The sequence below is a fragment of the Salvelinus sp. IW2-2015 genome, unplaced genomic scaffold (genome assembly GCF_002910315.2).
Source record: "Salvelinus sp. IW2-2015 unplaced genomic scaffold, ASM291031v2 Un_scaffold3020, whole genome shotgun sequence".
NCBI classification, from domain to species: domain Eukaryota; kingdom Metazoa; phylum Chordata; class Actinopteri; order Salmoniformes; family Salmonidae; genus Salvelinus; species Salvelinus sp. IW2-2015.
In genome coordinates, this window is record NW_019944312.1 from 28,616 (window position 1) to 49,775 (window position 21,160).

A 21,160-nucleotide genomic window follows, 5' to 3' on the forward strand; every position below is an offset into this window, starting at 1 on the left:
GATAGATGGATATGCAGGCCTCTTGCTGTGTAAACTCCCAAACGACTCTCACACAAACACAGATTCCCAAAGCAGGAACATTCCGATCAGTGGCATTATGAGGAGAATGTCTCTCTGTGTTGTGTGCTAGTCCTGAACCAGTAAAAGAACTGGAACTATGTCACACTTAGCTATAACTGTCCCTGTAAAGTTCTTCACAGATCACACATCTCAAACTCACCCCATGCCTATACAAACACAACACCCCTCATCCACCTCCACAGTACAGTTACTGGGTGACAGGTTGGGCCTGGGGCACCAGCCAAACACCTGTCTTGAAGAACTGAAGCAAGGACCAGAACCACTGATCAGAACCAATACCCCTGCTACCATAGAAGTGGCACAACAGAGCAACTAAGCAGCACAAACACATCATCATCCCACGTCTCTCTCTCTCTCTGACCGCCAGCCAGCACTCACTCACTTCACTCAACTCACTCACCTCAACTCACTCACTCACTCACTCCACACTCACTCACCCCACTCACTCACTCACCCCACTCACTCATCACACCCACTCCCTCCACTCACCCCACGTCACTGTCAACATCACCACTCCGCCCACTACTCACTGTAATGCAGAAGGAAACGCTTGTCGCCTGGCCAGGGTTGGTCGTTGGCTCCTGCAAACCTGTTTACAGTAACAAAGAGATGCATGGTTCACGCCCACAGAGGGACTCCAGCACCATTTCTCCCTCGTTCCCTCCCTCCCTCTGGAGCCCGGCCACGCTCCCTCTCTCCTCCGCTCCTCAGCAGACGCGTTTGGAAAAATAAACGCAGGGAGCGGAGGATTGGGAGAGGTCAGAGGAGAGATTGAGAGAGGCTGGTGGCCAATGTGAGTGTGTTTATCGCACCATGGGGAACAGTCCATTCCTACTCAGGCTTCCTCCAGCGAGTAACGTAGCATAGTAGTGTGTGTGCCTGCTTTCTTGCAGACATGTGAGCACGCACTGCTACAATGACCTATAACCCCTCACCCCGTCCCCTGCCCAGACAGACAGACTTGTCTTTGAGAGGACGGAGGAAGGAAGAGGGGCTCCTCTGTTTGGGACAGGACCCAGGAAATGCTCGGAATGTAAAGAGGTACTGTCATAAGTCTGGGGGGTCCGAAATCTCAGCATTCTGAGGCTGTGTCCTAAATGGAACGCTATTCCCTATAGAGTGTGCTACTTTGGACCAGAGCCCTATGGGCCACGCTCAACAGTAGTGTACTACATAGGGAATATAAGGTGCCATTTGGGACACAGACTAGAACATGTAGGGGCCTAGACACAAGCCACACACACATAAAACATAGGCTTATGTGCAGTTTGTACTCATACCACAACAGGCTGCAGAGTAAATGTACACTGAACATYAAGACACACTGCATATCATAGATATCCAGCTCTCATCCGTGGCAAACTGGGTGGGGGGCCGGCTCCTGGACACTCCAACACACACACACAAGAGTAGGCCTATGGCAAGGCCCACACACACACACACACACCCCTAACACATACAGACAGACTAACAGCATGGTCAATGTGTACTCACCCATTGGAGGTGCCCAGGTTGGCAGAGCCCAGAGAGGATCCCAACWTCCTGCTGTCCCACAGTCTCACCTCCCGACCCCGCATCTGTACACATAATCATGTAGTTTAATAAATACACTTTATAACACACACACACACGACCGTGCATCTGAACATAAAATCATGTCACACACAAACAAACAAAATCACACACACACTTAAAAATGTGTGTGTAGTAATGTCGTCACCTGATCGAAGCCAGTGGTCAGTATGTGGTCAGAGTCCTTGACCCAAAGGATTCGAGAGTCCTTGTTACTCTGAAGTCCCTGGGCACTCTGTAGAGACACACAGGAGYACACAYAGTTTGATTGAATACCTGGGTTAGGTTAAGGTCACAGACAGAGAGGCAATGAGGGAGAGACACATTGAGCAACTTGTTATGGCTAAGAGTCATGATGTTTTACAGCAAATATGACTCAAACAACATGGACGTCACAGATACAGTAGTAGAGGTGAAGACGTCACAGGTACAGTAGTAGATGAAGACGTCACAGGTACAGTAGTAGATGAAGACTATACTACTACTAGGCGTCTTGCTGATAAACGTGTTGTTGACAGCGAAGGACAGTGTGTGAGATCAACATTAAGATAATGACAAACAATGAGAGATCGTCTCAAAAGAGGACAGCCTGGAGAGGACAGCCTGGAGAGGACAGTGACGACAGAGTGATTGACAGACTGACTCATCCAAAGTGGAGGGGAAACAAGAGACTGTTCTCTAGTGCTGCTTGTGAGAGATCCACAGAGGACAAACCAGGACTTGTCCAAATGAAATAATGAATGAAAGGCTTGTTATTGTTGTTGAACCAGACTAGGTGACTTCTGCCCCCGACACCAGGTTCTATTACTGCTACGACAGAGTCTCTATGTTACTGAAACACTGCTACCATGGAAATTGGTGTCAAAACKACATTGTTAGAACAACATTGTTGCAACATAAGATACTGTTAGACAGGGCTGCCCTGAAACTGACACAGGGTCAGGGAAGAGGAAGGATGTAACAACTGAGCTTAGCTTTTGCGTAACGGCACAGTAGCTTAGGTGTCATAACAATGTTGTGAGAATGTTAGARATGGTTCCTGCTCCCTTGACACTGATACAGGGAAGAGGAAGAGTGACTAACAGCTGAAGTTAGTTTAACGTTACAGTAGTTGTCACAACATGCCTAAAGATCTTCYGTGGAAACCGATGTCAAAACAACGTTGTTGGAATGTTCCTCGGGGCTGCTGCTCCCCTGACATTGATATGGGGTCAGGGAACTGGAAGGGTGACGAACAACAGAGGTTAGGTTGGCCTAATGACACAGATCTTTAAGTCTGAAAAACACAGACAAGCCCCCTGTGCGTCCGTCCGTCCGTCCGTCTGTGCTCATCCATGTGTGTGTCTTCCCATGTCTGCCTGCATTTCTGTGTGTGTGTGTGTGTGTGTGTGTGTGTGTGTGTGTGTGTGTGTACAGTACTCCAGTTACGCTGAGAGCCTCCTCTGGGCTTTGAGTTAACAGGCTCAGTGGAAGTTTCCACAGAGCAAGCCGCTGGGCTTGTCCCCCCCAAATTACTGTTGTCGTTTTTTACCACCCGTCTGTCGCCGTGGCAACCCTTGGAGGAGCGTGACACCACAGCTGTGCAACAACAAGGAGAGGGTTGACACGTGTGTGTGCTGTGTGTGGTGACATCTCTAAAGAGGGCAGTCGTCGCCTGGGCGCTCGCACAGCGACACTAATCACCTCGTTGCAAGGCAGAGGAAAAACAAACACGTGGAATACCCGAGCTGCCGTGTAGTTAGAGTGATAAGGCCTCTCACTGTCAACTGTGGGAACCCCTCATTCAAGAAAATGGTTGAATCCCAAGGCTTTTTGTCATGTATGGGACTGAACCAACAGGTTTAAGAAAACAGGGGGTGCAAGTGGAGGAAAGAAAAAACAAACCTGGGGTAAAATCTGAGCTGCCGTGTAGTGRAGAGCTTCTAGATTAAAGTTTGAGRGTCAGGCCAGGACTCACTGTGGGAAGATCCCCGTTTTAGAATGTGTGGCAGTCCCCAAGGTCATCCATCACATATSAGACTGAACCAACAGGTTGAAGAAAACAGGGGTGAAAATGAGACATAAACCTCTGCTCAAAGAGCTCTCCACATGTGCAGGGTGGGACCCATCACACATATGGGCCCTATCAGGTCTAATTAAAAGCCCACTTCCCCTCCTCCCTGCTCTCCCCCTCCCTGACGTCTCCCTCACCACACTCCCAGCCTTGTGGTTTGGGGATCAACTGCTGAGGGGGATAGAAACATGGTCTGGTTCATCTTTACTTCTTCATTTAAACGCTTCATTGCGTTTTTCTCTCCATGGCTCTTCTCCACTGGTTACATACGGAGGACAAATGAACACACAAGTAGAGAAGTACACATGTGTACACACACACAATCAAATAGACAAAACACACTAATATGCACTCACAAACACACAGTAATTCAGCCTGTAAAGAAATGTGAGCATTGACAGATTGTAGAAGCTCAAGGCCTTGCGGGAGGATAGGTCGGTACAGGGAGGATAGGTCGACAGGGAGATAGGTCGGTACAGGGAGGATAGGTCGGTACAGGGAGGATAGGTCGGTACAGGGAGGATAGGTCGGTACAGGAGGTAGGTCGGTACAGGAGGATAGGTCGGTCCAGGGAGGAAGGTCGGTACAGGAGGATAGGTCGGTACAGGGAGGATAGGTCGGTACAGGGAGGATAGGTCGGTACAGGGAGGATAGGTCGGTACAGGGAGGATAGGTCGGTACAGGGAGGTGGACGTTAGTTACACTTTGGAAATGTGTTCTCTATTGATTTCAATGGAAAGGAACCCAGTCGGTCTCTCCCCTCTCCCCTGGGCCATCACACCACACATGGCCAACCAAAACAAAAGGGCTTGAGCCAGTTCAATACACAGGCCAAGGCTGTGTGTGGTGTGTGTGTGTGTGTGTGTGTGTGTTGTGTGTGTGTGTGTGTGTGTGTGTGTGTGTGTGTGTGTGTGTTGTGTGTGTGTGTGTGTGTGTGGTGTGTGTGTGTGTGTAGCTGCTCTGCTCCTACCATGGTCCTGTCCATATCAATGTAGCATGAAGTGCATATATCATTATCATCAAGGTTACATGTTTGATTGTGTGTTTGGGGCACACTCAAGGTTAAAGTTAGATGTATTACACCTGACTGTGAAGCGTGTAGAATTTGCCACACACACTTCAATAGAGGGGTCTTTAAAGGAAATCCTCAGATGTACTGTCTCTTGGAGCAGCATACCAGGCCTCGTATCCAACACCATCTGTGAGGTATATGGAGAACTCAGCAGAAGTGTTGGGGTCTTGTATCCAACACATCTGTGAGGTATATGGAGAACTCAGCAGAAGTGTTGGGGTCTTGTATCCAACACCATCTGTGAGGTATATGGAGAACTCAGCAGAAGTGTTGGGGTCTTGTATCCAACACCATCTGTGAGGTATATGGAGAACTCAGCAGAAGTGTTGGGGTCTTGTATCCAACACCATCTGTGAGGTATATGGAGAACTCAGCAGAAGTGTTGGGGTCTCGTATACAACACCGCTGTGAGGTATATGGAGAACTCAGAGAAGTGTTGGGGTCTCGTATCCAACACCATCTGTGAGGTATATGGAGAACTCAGCAGAAGTGTTGGGGTCTCGTATCCAACACCATCTGTGAGGTATATGGGAACTCAGCAGAAGTGTTGGGGTCTCGTATCCAACACCAGCTGTGAGGCATATGGAGAACTCAGCAGAAGTGTTGGGGTCTTGTATCCAACACCAGCTGTGAGGTATATGGAGAACTCAGCAGAAGTGTTGGGGTCTCGTATCCAACACCATCTGTGAGGTATATGGAGAACTCAGCAGAAGTGTTGGGGTCTCGTATCCAACACCATCTGTGAGGTATATGGAGAACTCAGCAGAAGTGTTGGGGTCTCGTATCCAACACCAGCTGTGAGGTATATGGAGAACTCAGCAGAAGTGTTGGGGTCTCGTATCCAACACCAGCTGTGAGTTATATGAGAACTCAGCAGAGTGTTGCGGCCTCGTATCAACACCATCTGTGAGGTATATGGAGAACTCAGCAGAAGTTTTGGGGCCTCGTATCCAACACCATCTGTGAGGTATATGGAGAACTCAGCAGAAGTGTTGGGTCTTGTATCCAACACCATCTGTGAGGTATATGGAGAACTCAGCAGAAGTGTTGGGGCCTCGTATCCAACACCATCTGTGAGGTATATGGAGAACTCAGCAGAAGTGTTGGGGCCTCGTATCCAACACCATCTGTGAGGTATATGGAGAACTCAGCAGAAGTGTTGGGGTCTCGTATCCAACACCATCTGTGAGGTATATGGAGAACTCAGCAGAAGTGTGGGGTCTTGTATCCAACACCAGCTGTGAGGTATATGGAGAACTCACGCAGAAGTGTTGGGGTTTCGTATCCAACACCAGCTGTGAGGTATATGGAGAACTCAGCAGAAGTGTTGGGACCTCGTATCCAACACCAGCTGTGAGGTTAATGGAGAACTCAGCAGAAGTGTTGGGGTTTCGTATCCAACACCAGCTGTGAGGTATATGGAGAACTCAGCAGAAGTGTTGGGGACTCGTATCAACACCATCTGTGAGGTATATGGGAACTCAGCAGAAGTGTTGGGACCTCGTATCCAACACCAGCTGTGAGGTATATGGAGAACTCAGCAGAAGTGTTGGGGTTTCGTATCCAACACCAGCTGTGAGGTATATGGAGAACTCACAGAAGTGTTGGGGACTCGTATCCAACACCATCTGTGAGGTATATGGAGAACTCAGCAGAAGTGTTGGGTTTCGTATCCAACACCAGCTGTGAGGTATATGGAGAACTCAGCAGAAGTGTTGGGGTCTCGTATCCAACACCATCTGAGGTATATGGAGAACTCAACAGAAGTGTGTGGGGTCTTGGTAGGGGTCCAAATAACTCCATTGACTGGAGGACTATTAAAACCATACCAAGCCAGAGATTTCTTAAGCAACGTGGACACTTAACAAAGACAGAGATGATAACTCCTTAGTAAGATACACACCACAGCCACAATGAAAGGGGGATGTTTCAAATTGTACAGTACCTTGGCAATGCCTTATACTATTGTACAGTACCTTCTCTTGGTTGGTGTTGAATGTTGCCATAACGTTAGGACAGTGTTGTCTGAAAGCAGCAGTGTTGGCCTCATGCTTACTGGCAGCCACTGTGTACCAGTGTATGATACAAGCTGTTTTAATACAGGAGAACCGTCAACACAACTGTCTCATTGTGTTTACGTACCATCTATCAGCTTATCTGTTGTTGTAATAACGGACATGTCCCACAGCAACTAAATGACTTCGTATAACTGACAGACAGCCACTCCATGTCAAAGTCCCACAGCAACTAAATGACTTAGTAATAACTGACAGACAGCCACTCCATGTCAAAGTCCCACAGCAACTAAATGAGTTCGTAATAACTGACAGACAGCCACTCCATGTCAAAGTCCCACTGTAACTAAATGACTTCGTAATAACTGACAGCCACTCCATGTCAAAGTCCACAGTAACTAAATGAGTTCGTAATAACTGACAGACACGCACTCCATGTCAAAGTCCCACAGCAACTAAATGAGTTCGTAATAACTGACAGACAGCCACTCCATGTCAAAGTCCCACAGCAACTAAATGAGTTCGTAATAACTGACAGACAGCCACTCCATGTCAAAGTCCCACAGCAACTAAATGACTTAGTAATAACTGACAGACAGCCACTCCATGTCAAAGTCCCACAGCAACTAAATGAGTTCGTAATAACTGACAGACAGCCACTCCATGACAAAGTCCCACAGCAACTAAATGAGTTCGTAATAACTGACAGACAGCCACTCCATGTCAAAGTCCCACTGTAACTAAATGACTTCGTAATAACTGACAGCCACTCCATGTCAAAGTCCACAGTAACTAAATGAGTTCGTAATAACTGACAGACAGCCACTCCATGTCAAAGTCCCACAGCAACTAAATGAGTTCGTAATAACTGACAGACAGCCACTCCATTCAAAGTCCCACAGCAACTAAATGAGTTCGTAATAACTGACAGACAGCCACTCCATGTCAAAGTCCCAAGCAACTAAATGAGTTCGTAATAACTGACAGACAGCCACTCCATGTCAAAGTCCCACAGCAACTAAATTACTTAGTAATAACTGACAGCCACTCCATGTCAAAGTCCCACTGTAACTAAATGACTTAGTAATAACTGACAGACAGCCACTCCATGTCAAAGTCCCACAGCAACTAAATGACTTAGTAATAACTGACAGACAGCCACTCCATGTTAAAGTCCCACAGCAACTAAATTACTTAGTAATAACTGACAGCCACTCCATGTCAAAGTCCCACAGCAACTAAATTACTTAGTAATAACTGACAGACAGCCACTCCATGTCAAAGTCCCACAGCAACTAAATGAGTTCGTAATAACTGACAGACAGCCACTCCATGTCAAAGTCCCACAGCAACTAAATGACTTAGTAATAACTGACAGCCACTCCATGTCAAAGTCCCACAGCAACTAATTACTTAGTAATAACTGACAGCCACTCCATGTCAAAGCCCACAGCAACTACATGACTTAGTATAACTGACAGCCACTCCATGTCAAAGTCCCACAGCACTAAATGAGTTCGTAATAACTGACAGACAGCCACTCCATGTCAAAGTCCCACAGCAACTAAATGAGTTCGTAATAACTGACAGACAGCCACTCCATGTCAAAGTCCCACAGCAACTAAATGACTTAGTAATAACTGACAGCCAGCCACTCCATGTCAAAATCCCACTGTAACTAAATTACTTAGTAATAACTGACAGACAGCCACTCCATGTCAAAGTCCCACTGTAACTAAATTACTTAGTAATAACTGACAGACAGCCATCCCATGTCAAAGTCCCACAGCAACTAAATTACTTAGTAATAACTGACAGACAGCCACTCCATGTCAAAGTCCCACTGTAACTAAATGACTTCGTAATAACTGACAGACAGCCACTCCATGTCAAAGTCCCACTGTAACTAAATGACTTCGTAATAACTGACAGCCACTCCATGTCAAAGTCCCACAGCAACTAAATTACTTAGTAATAACTGACAGACAGCCACTCCATGTCAAAGTCCCACTGTAACTAAATGACTTCGTAATAACTGACAGACAGCCACTCCATGTCAAAGTCCCACTGTAACTAAATGACTTCGTAATAACTGACAGCCACTCCATGTCAAAGTCCCACAGCAACTAAATGACTTCGTAATAACTGACAGCCACTCCATGTCAAAGTCCCACAGCAACTAAATGACTTAGTAATAACTAACAGACAGCCACTCCATGTCAAAGTCCCACTGTAACTAAATGACTTAGTAATAACTGAACCAGCCACTCATGTCAAAGTCCCACAGCAACTAAATACTTAGTAATAACTGACAGACAGCCACTCCATGTCAAAGTCCCACTGTAACTAAATGACTTCGTAATAACTGACAGACAGCCATCATGTCAAAGTCCCACTGTAACTAAATGACTTCGTAATAACTGACAGCCACTCCATGTCAAAGTCCCACAGCAACTAAATGACTTAGTAATAACTGACAGACAGCCACTCCATGTCAAAGTCCCACTGTAACTAAAGGACTTCGTAATAACTGACAGCCACTCCATGTCAAAGTCCCCAGCAACTAAATTACTTAGTAATAACTAACAGACAGCCATCCATGTCAAAGTCCCACTGTAACTAAATGACTTAGTAATAACTGACAGACAGCCACTCCATGTCAAAGTCCACAGCAACTAAATGACTTAATACAAAATGCCTTGTTTTTGCTCAGTGTAGTTAGGATACTCTCAGGCCTGAGCTGGGGAAGATGCCCAATGGCGCAGGCCAGACAATGACGCCAAGATGCGCGCGCACGCGCACACACACACACACACACACACACACACACAACACACACAACACACACACACACACACACCCACAACACACACACACACACACACACAACCACACACACACACACACACACACACACACACACACACACACACACACACACACACACACACTGTCGTGATCTCTTCTCTCATTTTCCTCAGTTAAAGTCACATACTGCTAAAAAGAGAACAGGCCTAAAGATATAGCCTTGGAAACATATGCCTTACATCAAATCTAAAAAGACGTGCCTTGACCTAAATGACAGAGTAGACTAGAGGGCAGTCTCAGCCAGATGTCACCCTGTGTCTAGGCTCTTGTGACAGAGTTACGTACACGCAAGATTCCATTCTGGGTGCAGAGATTACCCTCTGTCTGACCTGTAGAGTATAWCRGCATCCCAAATGGCACCCTATTCCCTACGTAGTGCACTACTTTTGACCAGAGCACTATGGGCCCTTGGGATCGGATCAAAAGCAGTGCAGAGAAGTGTGCAATTTGAGACAGAGACAATGTGATTTACCATGACAGCAGCTTTCAACAGACAGCTCCAGGATTGAAGGCAAATAAACGGCAGTAATATCAAACAGAACACTGTGCACACACACACACACACACACACGCTAGCCCTACATCTAACAGTCTGACGGTGATGATGTCACTGTGTCCATTGTCCATACTAGATCTGATGGCACGCGTGCCTGACAGAGTCTCAGACACATGGTGATGTCATAATTCAGCAGCGCTCGCTGACAGCAGCAGCAGTGGTGTATGTGTGTGTGGGAGGGACACTGAGGCCAGGGGTGCCCTGGGCTATCCATCAGGCTATGGAGCTCCCACTTTCTTCCCAGTCTCCCTCCTGTCTCCCCAAAAACTGTGTTTCAGATTTAGGGTAGGGGTTCTTGCCTGTCGGCCACTCAGCCTACAGAGAGCAGGGCTGTTGCTGACACCACAGGGCCCACAGAGAGCAGGGCTGCTGCTGACACCACAGGGCCCACAGAGAGCAGGGCTTCTACTGACACCACAGGGCCCACAGAGAGCAGAGCTGCTGCTGACACCACAGGGCCCACAGAGAGCAGGTCTGCTGCTGACACCACAGGGCCCACAGAGAGCAGGGCTGCTGCTGACACCACAGGTCCCACAGAGAGCAGGGCTGCTGCTGACACCACAGGGCCCACAGAGAGCAGAGCTGCTGCTGACACCACAGGGCCTACATAGAGCAGGGCTGCAGGTGACACCACAGGAACCACAGAGAGCAGGGTTGCGGCTGAGCTGCTGCTGACACCACAGGGCCCACAGAGGACACAGCATCTGGACATCAGGCTGTCCAGAGGAACGAGTGGTATGTTTTCCTTAGCAGCAGAACAAAGAGAAACACAGAGCTCTGAGTTTTAGGAATCCACTCTCAGGAAGAGAGGGAGTGAAGAAGGAGGGAGAGAGTGATGGTGCGTGACTTGGAGGGTCTGAAGGGGGACGTAGAGAGGAAGAGAGGAGGACAGGGCTCACCTGCCTCAACGATGGGGTCATTTGGGGTCACAGACGGACCAATTCAACGGGAGAGGTACTTTGGAAGTGACGGGAAATGACATCATTAAATTGTGAGGCGAATAATAATACAGGTGTTGATGACAAAACGTAGAATTATGAAAAGAGAGGAAAGACTGGTCTCTACAGGTGGGGAAACAGTCACAACTCTCAGTCGGAGTGAGTGAGGGTGTAGCCTACTTCTCTCTAAGTGAGGGAGGGAAAGTAGAGATCACTCCCCAAAGAAGGATGATCCTGTAATAACAAGGCAGGTATAAAAATGTGATGTGATTTACAATGAAAGGTGGTAGACACTCTGAGACAGACAGAAGATGTCTCCAAAAAAGACCCAGTCAGCATCTACCTCAAAATATGATGGATTTATGAATCTATTTAATGTCCCTCTCCCAATAAAAACACAGGAGCCTTCTCACTCCCATTCTCCTTACGTATTAGCGAGCGGAGCTTAACCAGACAGAGAGCACATCTGTGTCACTCAGAGAGAATGTTGTTTCACCCACCAGGACTGTGTATCAGGTGTCAATGAGCACATATGGGAACAATTGCGCTCTCTCCCTCCCTCCCTCCCTCCCTCCCTCTCCCCCGTTCCCTCTCAAATTCCATGTGCTCACTGGGGCCATAAGTATGTTATGATGAGTACCAGTCCTGTAGAAATTGTTTAAACTGGCTTTCTCCCGCTGCTTATTTTTCCTATAGATCACATGACTTTGATATAGATGATTGATAGATGATATAACTTTAATGTCACATTGCCGTGATGGTTGTACTACTAATTGTAGTACTAACTCAAGGGTCATCGATCAGTGGTAGAAATCTCCCCTTCATTCCTTCATCAATCACTATTAAAATAAATTTATTCGTTCTTGGTTTTCATTATCCTCTCTACACATAATACAGGTTCAATAAAACACTTTCTTTATCCAGGAAATACAATTACAGTTTTAAAACCTCTAAAACCTCATGTCTAAAATGTCACTTCTTAAAACCTAACCCTAACCTTATACCTAACCTTAACCACACTTCTAACCTTATACCTAACCTTAACCACACTTCTAACCTTATGCCTAACCTTAACCACACTTTTAAACGTATGCCTAACCTTAAATTAAGTTAAACAAACAGCATGCATTTTTACGATATAGACAATTTTGACTTTGTGGCTGTGGTAACAAGTGACAACCGTTAATAATGCCTCCTGCAGTGCTGACAGACCAGGCATCCGTTCCAGACCTAGCAAATCAAACTGCCCAGTGTTCTGATTAAAGGGACTGTGTCCCCCTGCCTGGTCTGCTCTGCTGCACAGAGCTGCTGTGGTGGAATTGGAACCTGATTACTGCCTCCGCCTCCGGACAGACCAACGACCAGAAATACTGTATTCCAGACCTGGGTTCAAATACTACAGAGCATTTTATTGAGCTACGTGGAGTTGGACAGGGTTTGCAGATGGGTGGGGTTTGCTCCTTTGTGACTTTTCCCATTGCTTCCCTTGTGCCAGGCAAGCTCAATCAAGCACAGCCAAAGTATTTGAAAGAAAGCAAATACTACTTGAACCCAGGTCAGCWGTACTGTCAAGAATCAGACATACCCTACCCCAGCTGCACTCCTTCATCCCTCAACCAGCTCCTCATTTCCCCTCTCTTCCACTCCTCTAATGGAGCCKTCCCTCTTTCCCTTCATTCACCCTCTCCTTTAATCAATAACCCTCACCCCATTTCCTTTGCATCATCTATCCTTAAAACAGACRGATTCCACTTTATTKTTTTCATGTARAGGCAATTAGTTCTTTCACTAACTATTTGACTTTCATGTACCACCATTTTCTCTTTCATGCCCCATTTGCGCCATTATTCAGACTCAGAATAGGGCTGGCCTATTCACTGTCTRCAATTTTATTCCCTCTTTTCACAGAAGCCGGRAGACCGGCTGCAAATAGYACAGGAGGGACAGAGCGAGGGAAACTGGGGAAAACGGGAGGAAGAAAAAAACATACAAATCAAACCAGCCAATTTATTCTTTCATTTCCTCTCCCGCTGACCACCACTTTTTCAACCATTAATTGGAAACATCTTCCAGTTCCCGCCCTCACTTTGTCTCTCCTCAAACTCTCGAACCCACAGATCTTTCTTTATTTTTCTCTACCTCTCATTCCCTTCTTCTCTCCGCCTTTCGTTCCTCTACTGAAATCAGAGGTAAGCGTCAGAACAACGATTCATATCTATTGGAAGGCTAAAGCCTAGATGATGGGGGGGGGGTGCAGCTGAAACAGCAGTGACTTGAGTTTTGACCTCGTCGTACACCGTTGGGTCAAACCCCCCTGACACACTAATACACATGGGAGGGTTTAGTTACTTAAACTTGAGCTTAACATCTCAGCTTCAAATRTTTGAAGAAATTTACCTCAGAAAAATACACTTATCTTACTGCTTGAGATATCTAGACAGTGTTTCCACTATATGCATTTTAAATCGTGGCCGCCATTGCAATATATATATATCTTTTTTTGGGGGGGTAATCTTCATAATGATAAAACGTTTTCAGTGTAAACTTAATTGACTAAAACCAGATGTAAAGTACGTAGAAAAGATAATTGACCTACACATTTTTAAATAAGATCACCTTCAAGAACTAAAAAACACGAAAATAAAAACTAAAAAGTCTGGGAGACCTCTAATTCCAAAATGTCATGGCATGGGGCCCCCATTGATTTGTTAAAATGTTTGAGACACTCAGATGGCATAAGAACAAGGCATAAACCATGGGAAAATGTGTATAACTGCAGAAAATGTACTTTAAAAAAAGCTAAATGTTGTTTCTCAGCCAGAGACCCCCACCTTTAATTCACTAAATGTGTCTGCTGTTGTCTTCATGCCATTCTCTCCACCTCTCTCTCCCCTGGCTTTCTAGGAGGGAATGTTACAAATACTAAAGAGATGGGAAAAAATCCAGTTGAAATGAACCATAGAGACAGTAGGAGGGCTGTGGGCCATGGCTGTAGGCTGCCATCACGGGAATAGTGATATGGCCCTCAATGATGCTCTGTGTGTGTGTGTGTGTGTGTTGCCAGGATAAATATAGTATACAGCGTGAATGGGATATCCAGAAGGGTTTTCCCTCCCAGCTGTTTGTTTCCCCCAAACTGCATTCCCACAGCCTTCCTGGGAACAAGTGTGAAGTGGAGGAGAGGAGAGGAAGAGAAGATAGATGGAACACAGAGAGGGGGATTGGAGAGAAGAGGAATGGTAGTGATAGAAAGTCCTTGGTGGCCAACTCATGATGTAAACAGAGGATATCCCAGTGTCATCCCACACACACACGGTACCAGTCAAAAGMTTGGACACACCTACTCATTCAAGGGTTTTTCTTTATCTTGACTATTTTCTACATTGTAGAATAATAGTGAAGACATCAAAACTATYAAATYACACATATGGAATKATGTAGTAACCKAAAAAGTGTGCAAAGCTGTCATCAAGGCAAAGGGTGGCTACTTTGAAGAATCTAAAATATATTTTGATTTGTTTAACACTTTTTTGGTTACTACATGATTCCATATGTGTTATTTCATAGTTTTGATGTCTTCACTATTATTTTACAATGTAGACAATAGTAAAAATAAAGAAAAACCATTGAATAAGTAAGTGTGACCAAACTTTTGACTGGTACTGTCCATACACACACATACACACACTTTATATCTGCCATTTAAAAAGAGCTGTGATCCTGAAAGAAGAAAACCTTCTATTATATAACACCTTTATACCGGCCCATGGGACGCAAGTGCAGATGTGCCCCAGATATTACCACACATTCACAGCAGTGCCAAGCCACTGACTAAATAAAACCCTGCGTTGGTCAGCTGTAGAAATTGTTTAAACTGGCTTTCTCCCGCTGCTTATTTTTCCTATAGATCACATGACTTTGATATAGATGATTGATAGATGATATAACTTTAATGTCCCATTGCCGTGATGGTTGTACTACTAATTGTAGTACTAACTCAAGGGTCATCGATCAGTGGTAGAAATCTCCCCTTCATTCCTTCATCAATCACTATTAAAATAAATTTATTCGTTCTTGGTTTTCATTATCCTCTCTACACGTAATACAGGTTTAATAAAACACTTTCTTTATCCAGGAAATACAATTACAGTTTTAAAACCTCTAAAACCTCATGTCTAAAATGTCACTTCTTAAAACCTAACCCTAACCTTATACCTAACCTTAACCACACTTCTAACCTTATACCTAACCTTAACCACACTTCTAACCTTATGCCTAACCTTAACCACACTTTTAAACGTATGCCTAACCTTAAATTAAGTTAAACAAACAGCATGCATTTTTACTATAGACAATTTTGACTTTGTGGCTGTGGTAACAAGTGACAACCGTTAATAATGCCTCCTGCCTGCTGACAGACCAGGCATCCGTTCCAGACCTAGCAAATCAAACTGCCCAGTGTTCTGATTAAAGGGACTGTGTCCCCTGCCTGGTCTGCTCTGCTGCACAGAGCTGCTGTGGTGGAATTGGAACCTGATTACTGCCTCCGCCTCCGAGCAGACCAACGACCAGAAATACTGTATTCCAGACCTGGGTTCAAATACTACAGAGCATTTTATTGAGCTACGTGGAGTTGGACAGGGTTTGCAGATGGGTGGGGTTTGCTCCTTTGTGACTTTTCCCATTGCTTCCCTTGTGCCAGCAAGCTCAATCAAGCACAGCCAAAGTATTTGAAAGAAAGCAAATACTACTTGAACCCAGGTCAGCTGTACTGTCAAGAATCAGACATACCCACCCCAGCTGCACTCCTTCATCCCTCAACCAGCTCCTCATTTCCCCTCTCTTCCACTCCTCTAATGGAGCCCTCCTCTTTCCCTTCATTCACCCTCTCCTTTAATCAATAACCCTCACCCATTTCCTTTGCATCATCTATCCTTAAAACAGACCGATTCCACTTTATTCTTTTCATGTATAGGCAATTAGTTCTTTCACTAACTATTTGACTTTCATGTACCACCATTTTCTCTTTCATGCCCATTTGCGCCATTATTCAGACTCAGAATAGGGCTGGCCTATTCACTGTCTCCAATTTTATTCCCTCTTTTCACAGAAGCCGGCAGACCGGCTGCAAATAGGACAGGAGGGACAGAGCGAGGGAAACTGGGGAAACGGGAGGAAGAAAAAAACATACAAATCAAACCAGCCAATTTATTCTTTCATTTCCTCTCCCGCTGACCACCACTTTTTCAACCATTAATTGGAAACATCTTCCAGTTCCGCCCTCACTTTGTCTCTCCTCAAACTCTCGAACCCACAGATCTTTCTTTTATTTTCTCTACCTCTCATTCCCTTCTTCTCTCCGCCTTTCGTTCCTCTACTGAAATTAAATCAGAGGTAAGCGTCAGAGAACTACGATTCATATCTATTAGAAGGCTAAAGCCTAGTGATGGGGGGGGGGGTGCAGCTGAACCAGCAGTGACTTGAGTTTTGACCTCGTCGTACACCGTTGGGTCAAACCCCCCTGACACACTAATACACATGGGAGGGTTTAGTTACTTAAACTTGAGCTTAACATCTCAGCTTCAAATTTTGAAGAAATTTACCTCAGAAAAATACACTTATCTTACTGCTGAGATATCTAGACAGTGTTTCCACTATATGCATTTTAAATCGTGCCGCCATTGCAATATATATATATCTTTTTTTGGGGGGGTAATCTTCATATGATAAAACGTTTTCAGTGTAAACTTAATTGACTAAAACCAGATGTAAAGTAGTAGAAAAGATAATTGACCTACACATTTTTAAATAGATCACCTTCAAGAACTAAAAAACACGAAAATAAAACTAAAAAGTCTGGGAGACCTCTAATTCCAAAATGTCATGGCATGGGCCCCCATTGATTTGTTAAAATGTTTGAGACACTCAGATGGCATAAGAACAAGGCATAAACCATGGGAAAATGTGTATAACTGCAGAAGATTTGCTTTAAAATAGCAAAATGTTGTTTCTCAGCCAGAGACCCCCATCTTTTAATCACTAAATGTGTCTGCTGTTGTCTTCATCGCATTCTCTCCACCTCTCTCTCCCTGGCTTTCTAGGAGGGAATGTTACAAATACTAAGAGATGGAAAAAAACCCAGTTGATATGAACCATAAAGACAGTAGGAAGGCAGTGGGCCATGGCTGTAGGCTGCCATCACGGGAATAGTGATATGGCCCTCAATGATGCTCTGTGTGTGTGTGTGTGTGTGTGTGTGTGTGTGTGTGTGTGTGTGTGTGTGTGTGTGTGTGTGTGTGTGTGTGTGTGTGTGTGTGTGTGTGTGTGTGTGTGTGTGTGTGTGTGTGTGTGTGTGTGTTCCAGGATAAATATAGTATACAGCGTGAATGGGATATCCAGAAGGGTTTTCCCTCCCAGCTGTTTGTTTCCCCCAAACTGCATTCCCACAGCCTTCCTGGGAACAAGTGTGAAGTGGAGGAGAGGAGAGGAGAGAAAGATAGATGGAACACAGAGAGGGGGATTGGAGAGAAGAGGAATGGTAGTGATAGAAAGTCCTTGGTGGCCAACTCATGATGTAAACAGAGGATATCCCAGTGTCATCCCACACACACACGGTCCCAGTCAAAAGGTTGGACACACCTACTCATTCAAGGGTTTTTCTTTATCTTGACTATTTTCTACATTGTAGAATAATAGTGAAGACATCAAAACTATAAAATGACACATATGGATCATGTAGTAACCCAAAAAGTGTGCAAAGCTGTCATCAAGGCAAGGGTGGCTACTTTGAAGAATCTAAAATATATTTTGATTTGTTTAAACTTTTTTGGTTACTATGATTTCATATGTGTTATTTGTGTTATATATGTGTTATAGCCAGCAGCATACCACCCTGCATACCACTGCTGGCTTGCTTCTGAGCTAGCAGGGTTGGTCCTGGTCAGGCCTGGATGGGAGACCAGATGCTGCTGGAAGTGGTGTTGGAGGGCCAGTAGGAGGCACTCTTTCCTCTGGTCTAAACAAGATCCCAATGCCCCAGGGCAGTGATTGGGGACACTGCTCTGTGTAGGGTGCCGTCTTTCGGATGGGAGTTAAACGGGTGTCCTGACTCTCTGAGGTCATTAAAGATCCCATGGCACTTATCGTAAGAGTAGGGGTGTTAACCCGGTGTCCTGGCTAAATTCCCAATCTGGCCCTCAACCATCACGGTCACCTAATAATCCCCAGTTTACAATTGGCTCATTCATCCTCTCCTCTCCCCTGTAACTATTCCCAGGTCGTTCTGCAAATGAGAACGTTCTCAGTCAACTTACCTGGTAAAATAATGGATAAATAAAAAAATAAAAAATGTCTTCACTATTATTTACAATGTGACAATGGTAAAAATAAAGAAAAACCATTGAATAGTAAGTGTGACCAACTTTTGACTGGTACTGTCCATACACACACACACTTTATATCTGCCATTTAAAAAGAGTTGTGATCCTGAAAAAAGAAACCTTCTATTATATAACACCTTTATACTGGCCCATGGGACGCAAGTGCAGATGTGCCCCAGATATTACCACCTTTCACAGGCTAGTCATTAGCTCATCTGACTATATAAACTCTCTGCTGTTTGGATGCATGACAAACTGGAGGTGTTGAAACAGAAATTACATCTAATTACAGCTCTTTACTGAGATTGATGGCAGCCTTGGGTTAGTTTCCATTTCGCTAGGGGACTTAGAGAGATTGACGCCACTACACCGCTCTGCGCAAGACATCACTGACTTGTTTGGTTTCAGAATGGGCAAGAAACAACACTAGCCTTCTGGTATCTTCTTAGACTCTGGGTGGCAAAAAAACAGGAACAACACTGGCCTTCGGTTCTTCACCTGGTGGTAAATATAAAACAGGACAACACTGGCCTTCCATGTTTCCTTCAACCTGGTGGTAAAATAAAACAGGAACAACACTCTGGCCTTCAGGTTCCTTCAACCTGTTGGAAAATTAAAACAGGAACGACACTGGCTTCAGGTTCCTTCAACCTGGTGGTAAAATAAAACAGGAACAACACTGGCCTTCAGGATCCTTCTCAACCTGGTGGTAAAATGAAACAGGAAACAACACTGGCCTTCAGGATCCTTCAACCTGGTGGAAAATAAACGAACGACACTGGCCTTCAGGTTCCTTCAACCTGGTGGAAAATAAACAGGAACAACACTGGGCCTTCAGGATCCTTCAGCCTGGTGGTAAAATAAAACAGAGAACAAACACTGGCTTCAGGTTCCTTCAACCTGGTGGTAAAAAAAACAGGAACAACACTGGCCTTCAGGATCCTTCAACCTGGTGGTAAAATAAAACAGGAACAACACTGGCCTTCAGGATCATTCAACCTGGTGGTAAAATAAAACAGGAACAACACTGGCCTTCAGGATCCTTCAACCTGGTGGTAAATATAAACAGGAACAACACTGGCCTTCAGGATCTTTCAACCTGGTGGTAAAATAAAACAGGAACAACACTAGCCTTCAGGATCCTCTTCCCCTGGTGGTAAAATAAAACAGGAAAACACTGGCCTTCAGGTTCCTTCAACCTGGTGGAAAATAAAACAGGAACAACACTGGCTTCAGTTCCTTCAACCTGGTGGTAAAATAAAACAGGAACACACTGGCCTTCAGGTCCAACCTGGTGGTAAAAAAACAACAAAAAAAGCTGAGTTTCTGAAAAGAGATCATCTATCCTTCAATAAAGAGGGTGGAGGGGTCATAAGGAGAGATCCAGGGCAGGTCATAAGGTCTGTTTTTTATTTAACCTTTATTTAACTAGCCAAGTCAGTTCAGAACAAATTCTTATTACAATGCGGCCTACAAAAGGCCTCCTGCAGGGACGGGGGCTGGGATTAAAAAATACATGTGTTTTTTAAATCATCAAATCAAGTTTATTTATTAGCCCTTCGTACATCAGCTAATATCTCGAAGTGCTGTACAGAAACCCAGCCTAAAACCCCAAACAGCAAGCAATGCAGGTGTAGAAGCACGGCGGCTAGGAAACTCCCTAGAAAGGCCAAAACCTAGGAAGAAACCTAGAGAGGAACCAGGCTATGAGGGGTGGCCAGTCCTCTTCTGGCTGTGTCGGGTGGAGATTATAACAGAACATGGCCAAGATGTTCAAATGTTCATAAATGACCAGCATGGTCAAATATAAATCAGTAGTAAATGTCAGTTGGCTTTTCATAGCCGATCATTAAGAGTATCTCTACCGCTCCTGCGGTCTCTAGAGAGTTGAAAACAGCAACAGATATAGGAACAAACCACAATCACGACAAGAGACACCACAACACTACATAAAGAGAGACCTAAGAACAAAACATAGCATGGCAGCAACACAGCATGGTACAACACAACATGACAACAACATGGTAGCAACACAACATGGCAGCAGCACAAAACATGGTACAAACATTATTGGGCACAGACAACAGCACCTTGGAAAGAAAGTAGAGGCCACAATACATCACGCGAAGCAGCCACGACTGTCAGTAAGACTGTCCATGATTGAGTCTTTGAATTAAGTGTGAGATAAACTGTCTAGTTTGAGTGTTGCTTGCAGCTTGTTCCAGTCGCCAGCTGCAGGGAACTGAAAAGAGGAGCGACCCAGGGATGTGTGCACTTTGGGACCTTTATCAGAATGTGACTGGCAGAACGGGTGTTGTATGTGGAGAATGAGGGCTGCAGTAGATATCTCAGATGGGGGGTGTGAGGCTAAGAGTGTTTAATGAATAGCATCAACCAGTGGGTCTTGCAACGGGTATACAGAGATGACCAGTTTACAGGAGTATAGAGTGCAGTGATGTGTCCTATAAGAAGCATTGGTGGCAAATCTGAGTGCCGATTGGTAAAGAACATCTAGCCGCTCGAGATCACCCTTACCTGCGGATCTATAAATTACATCTCCGTAATCTAGCATGGGTAGGATGGGCATCTGAATCGGGTTAGTTTGGCAGCTGGGGTGAAAGAGGAG

The 21,160-nt window shown here is 45.1% G+C and overlaps 1 non-coding gene across 1 annotated transcript in view; it reads right to left on the reverse strand.

Moving 5' to 3' along the window:
• Nucleotides 1-1,552: 1,552 nt before the first annotated feature.
• The window catches only part of coro7 (coronin 7), a 63,780-nt gene continuing 44,172 nt past the window's right edge, over nucleotides 1,553-21,160 (reverse strand). The window contains exons 4-5 of the transcript XR_002894936.2: nucleotides 1,802-1,888; nucleotides 1,553-1,658 (exon numbers count right to left, since the gene is read on the reverse strand). This is a non-coding gene — a transcript (coronin 7). The remainder of the gene's footprint in view (nucleotides 1,659-1,801; nucleotides 1,889-21,160) is intronic.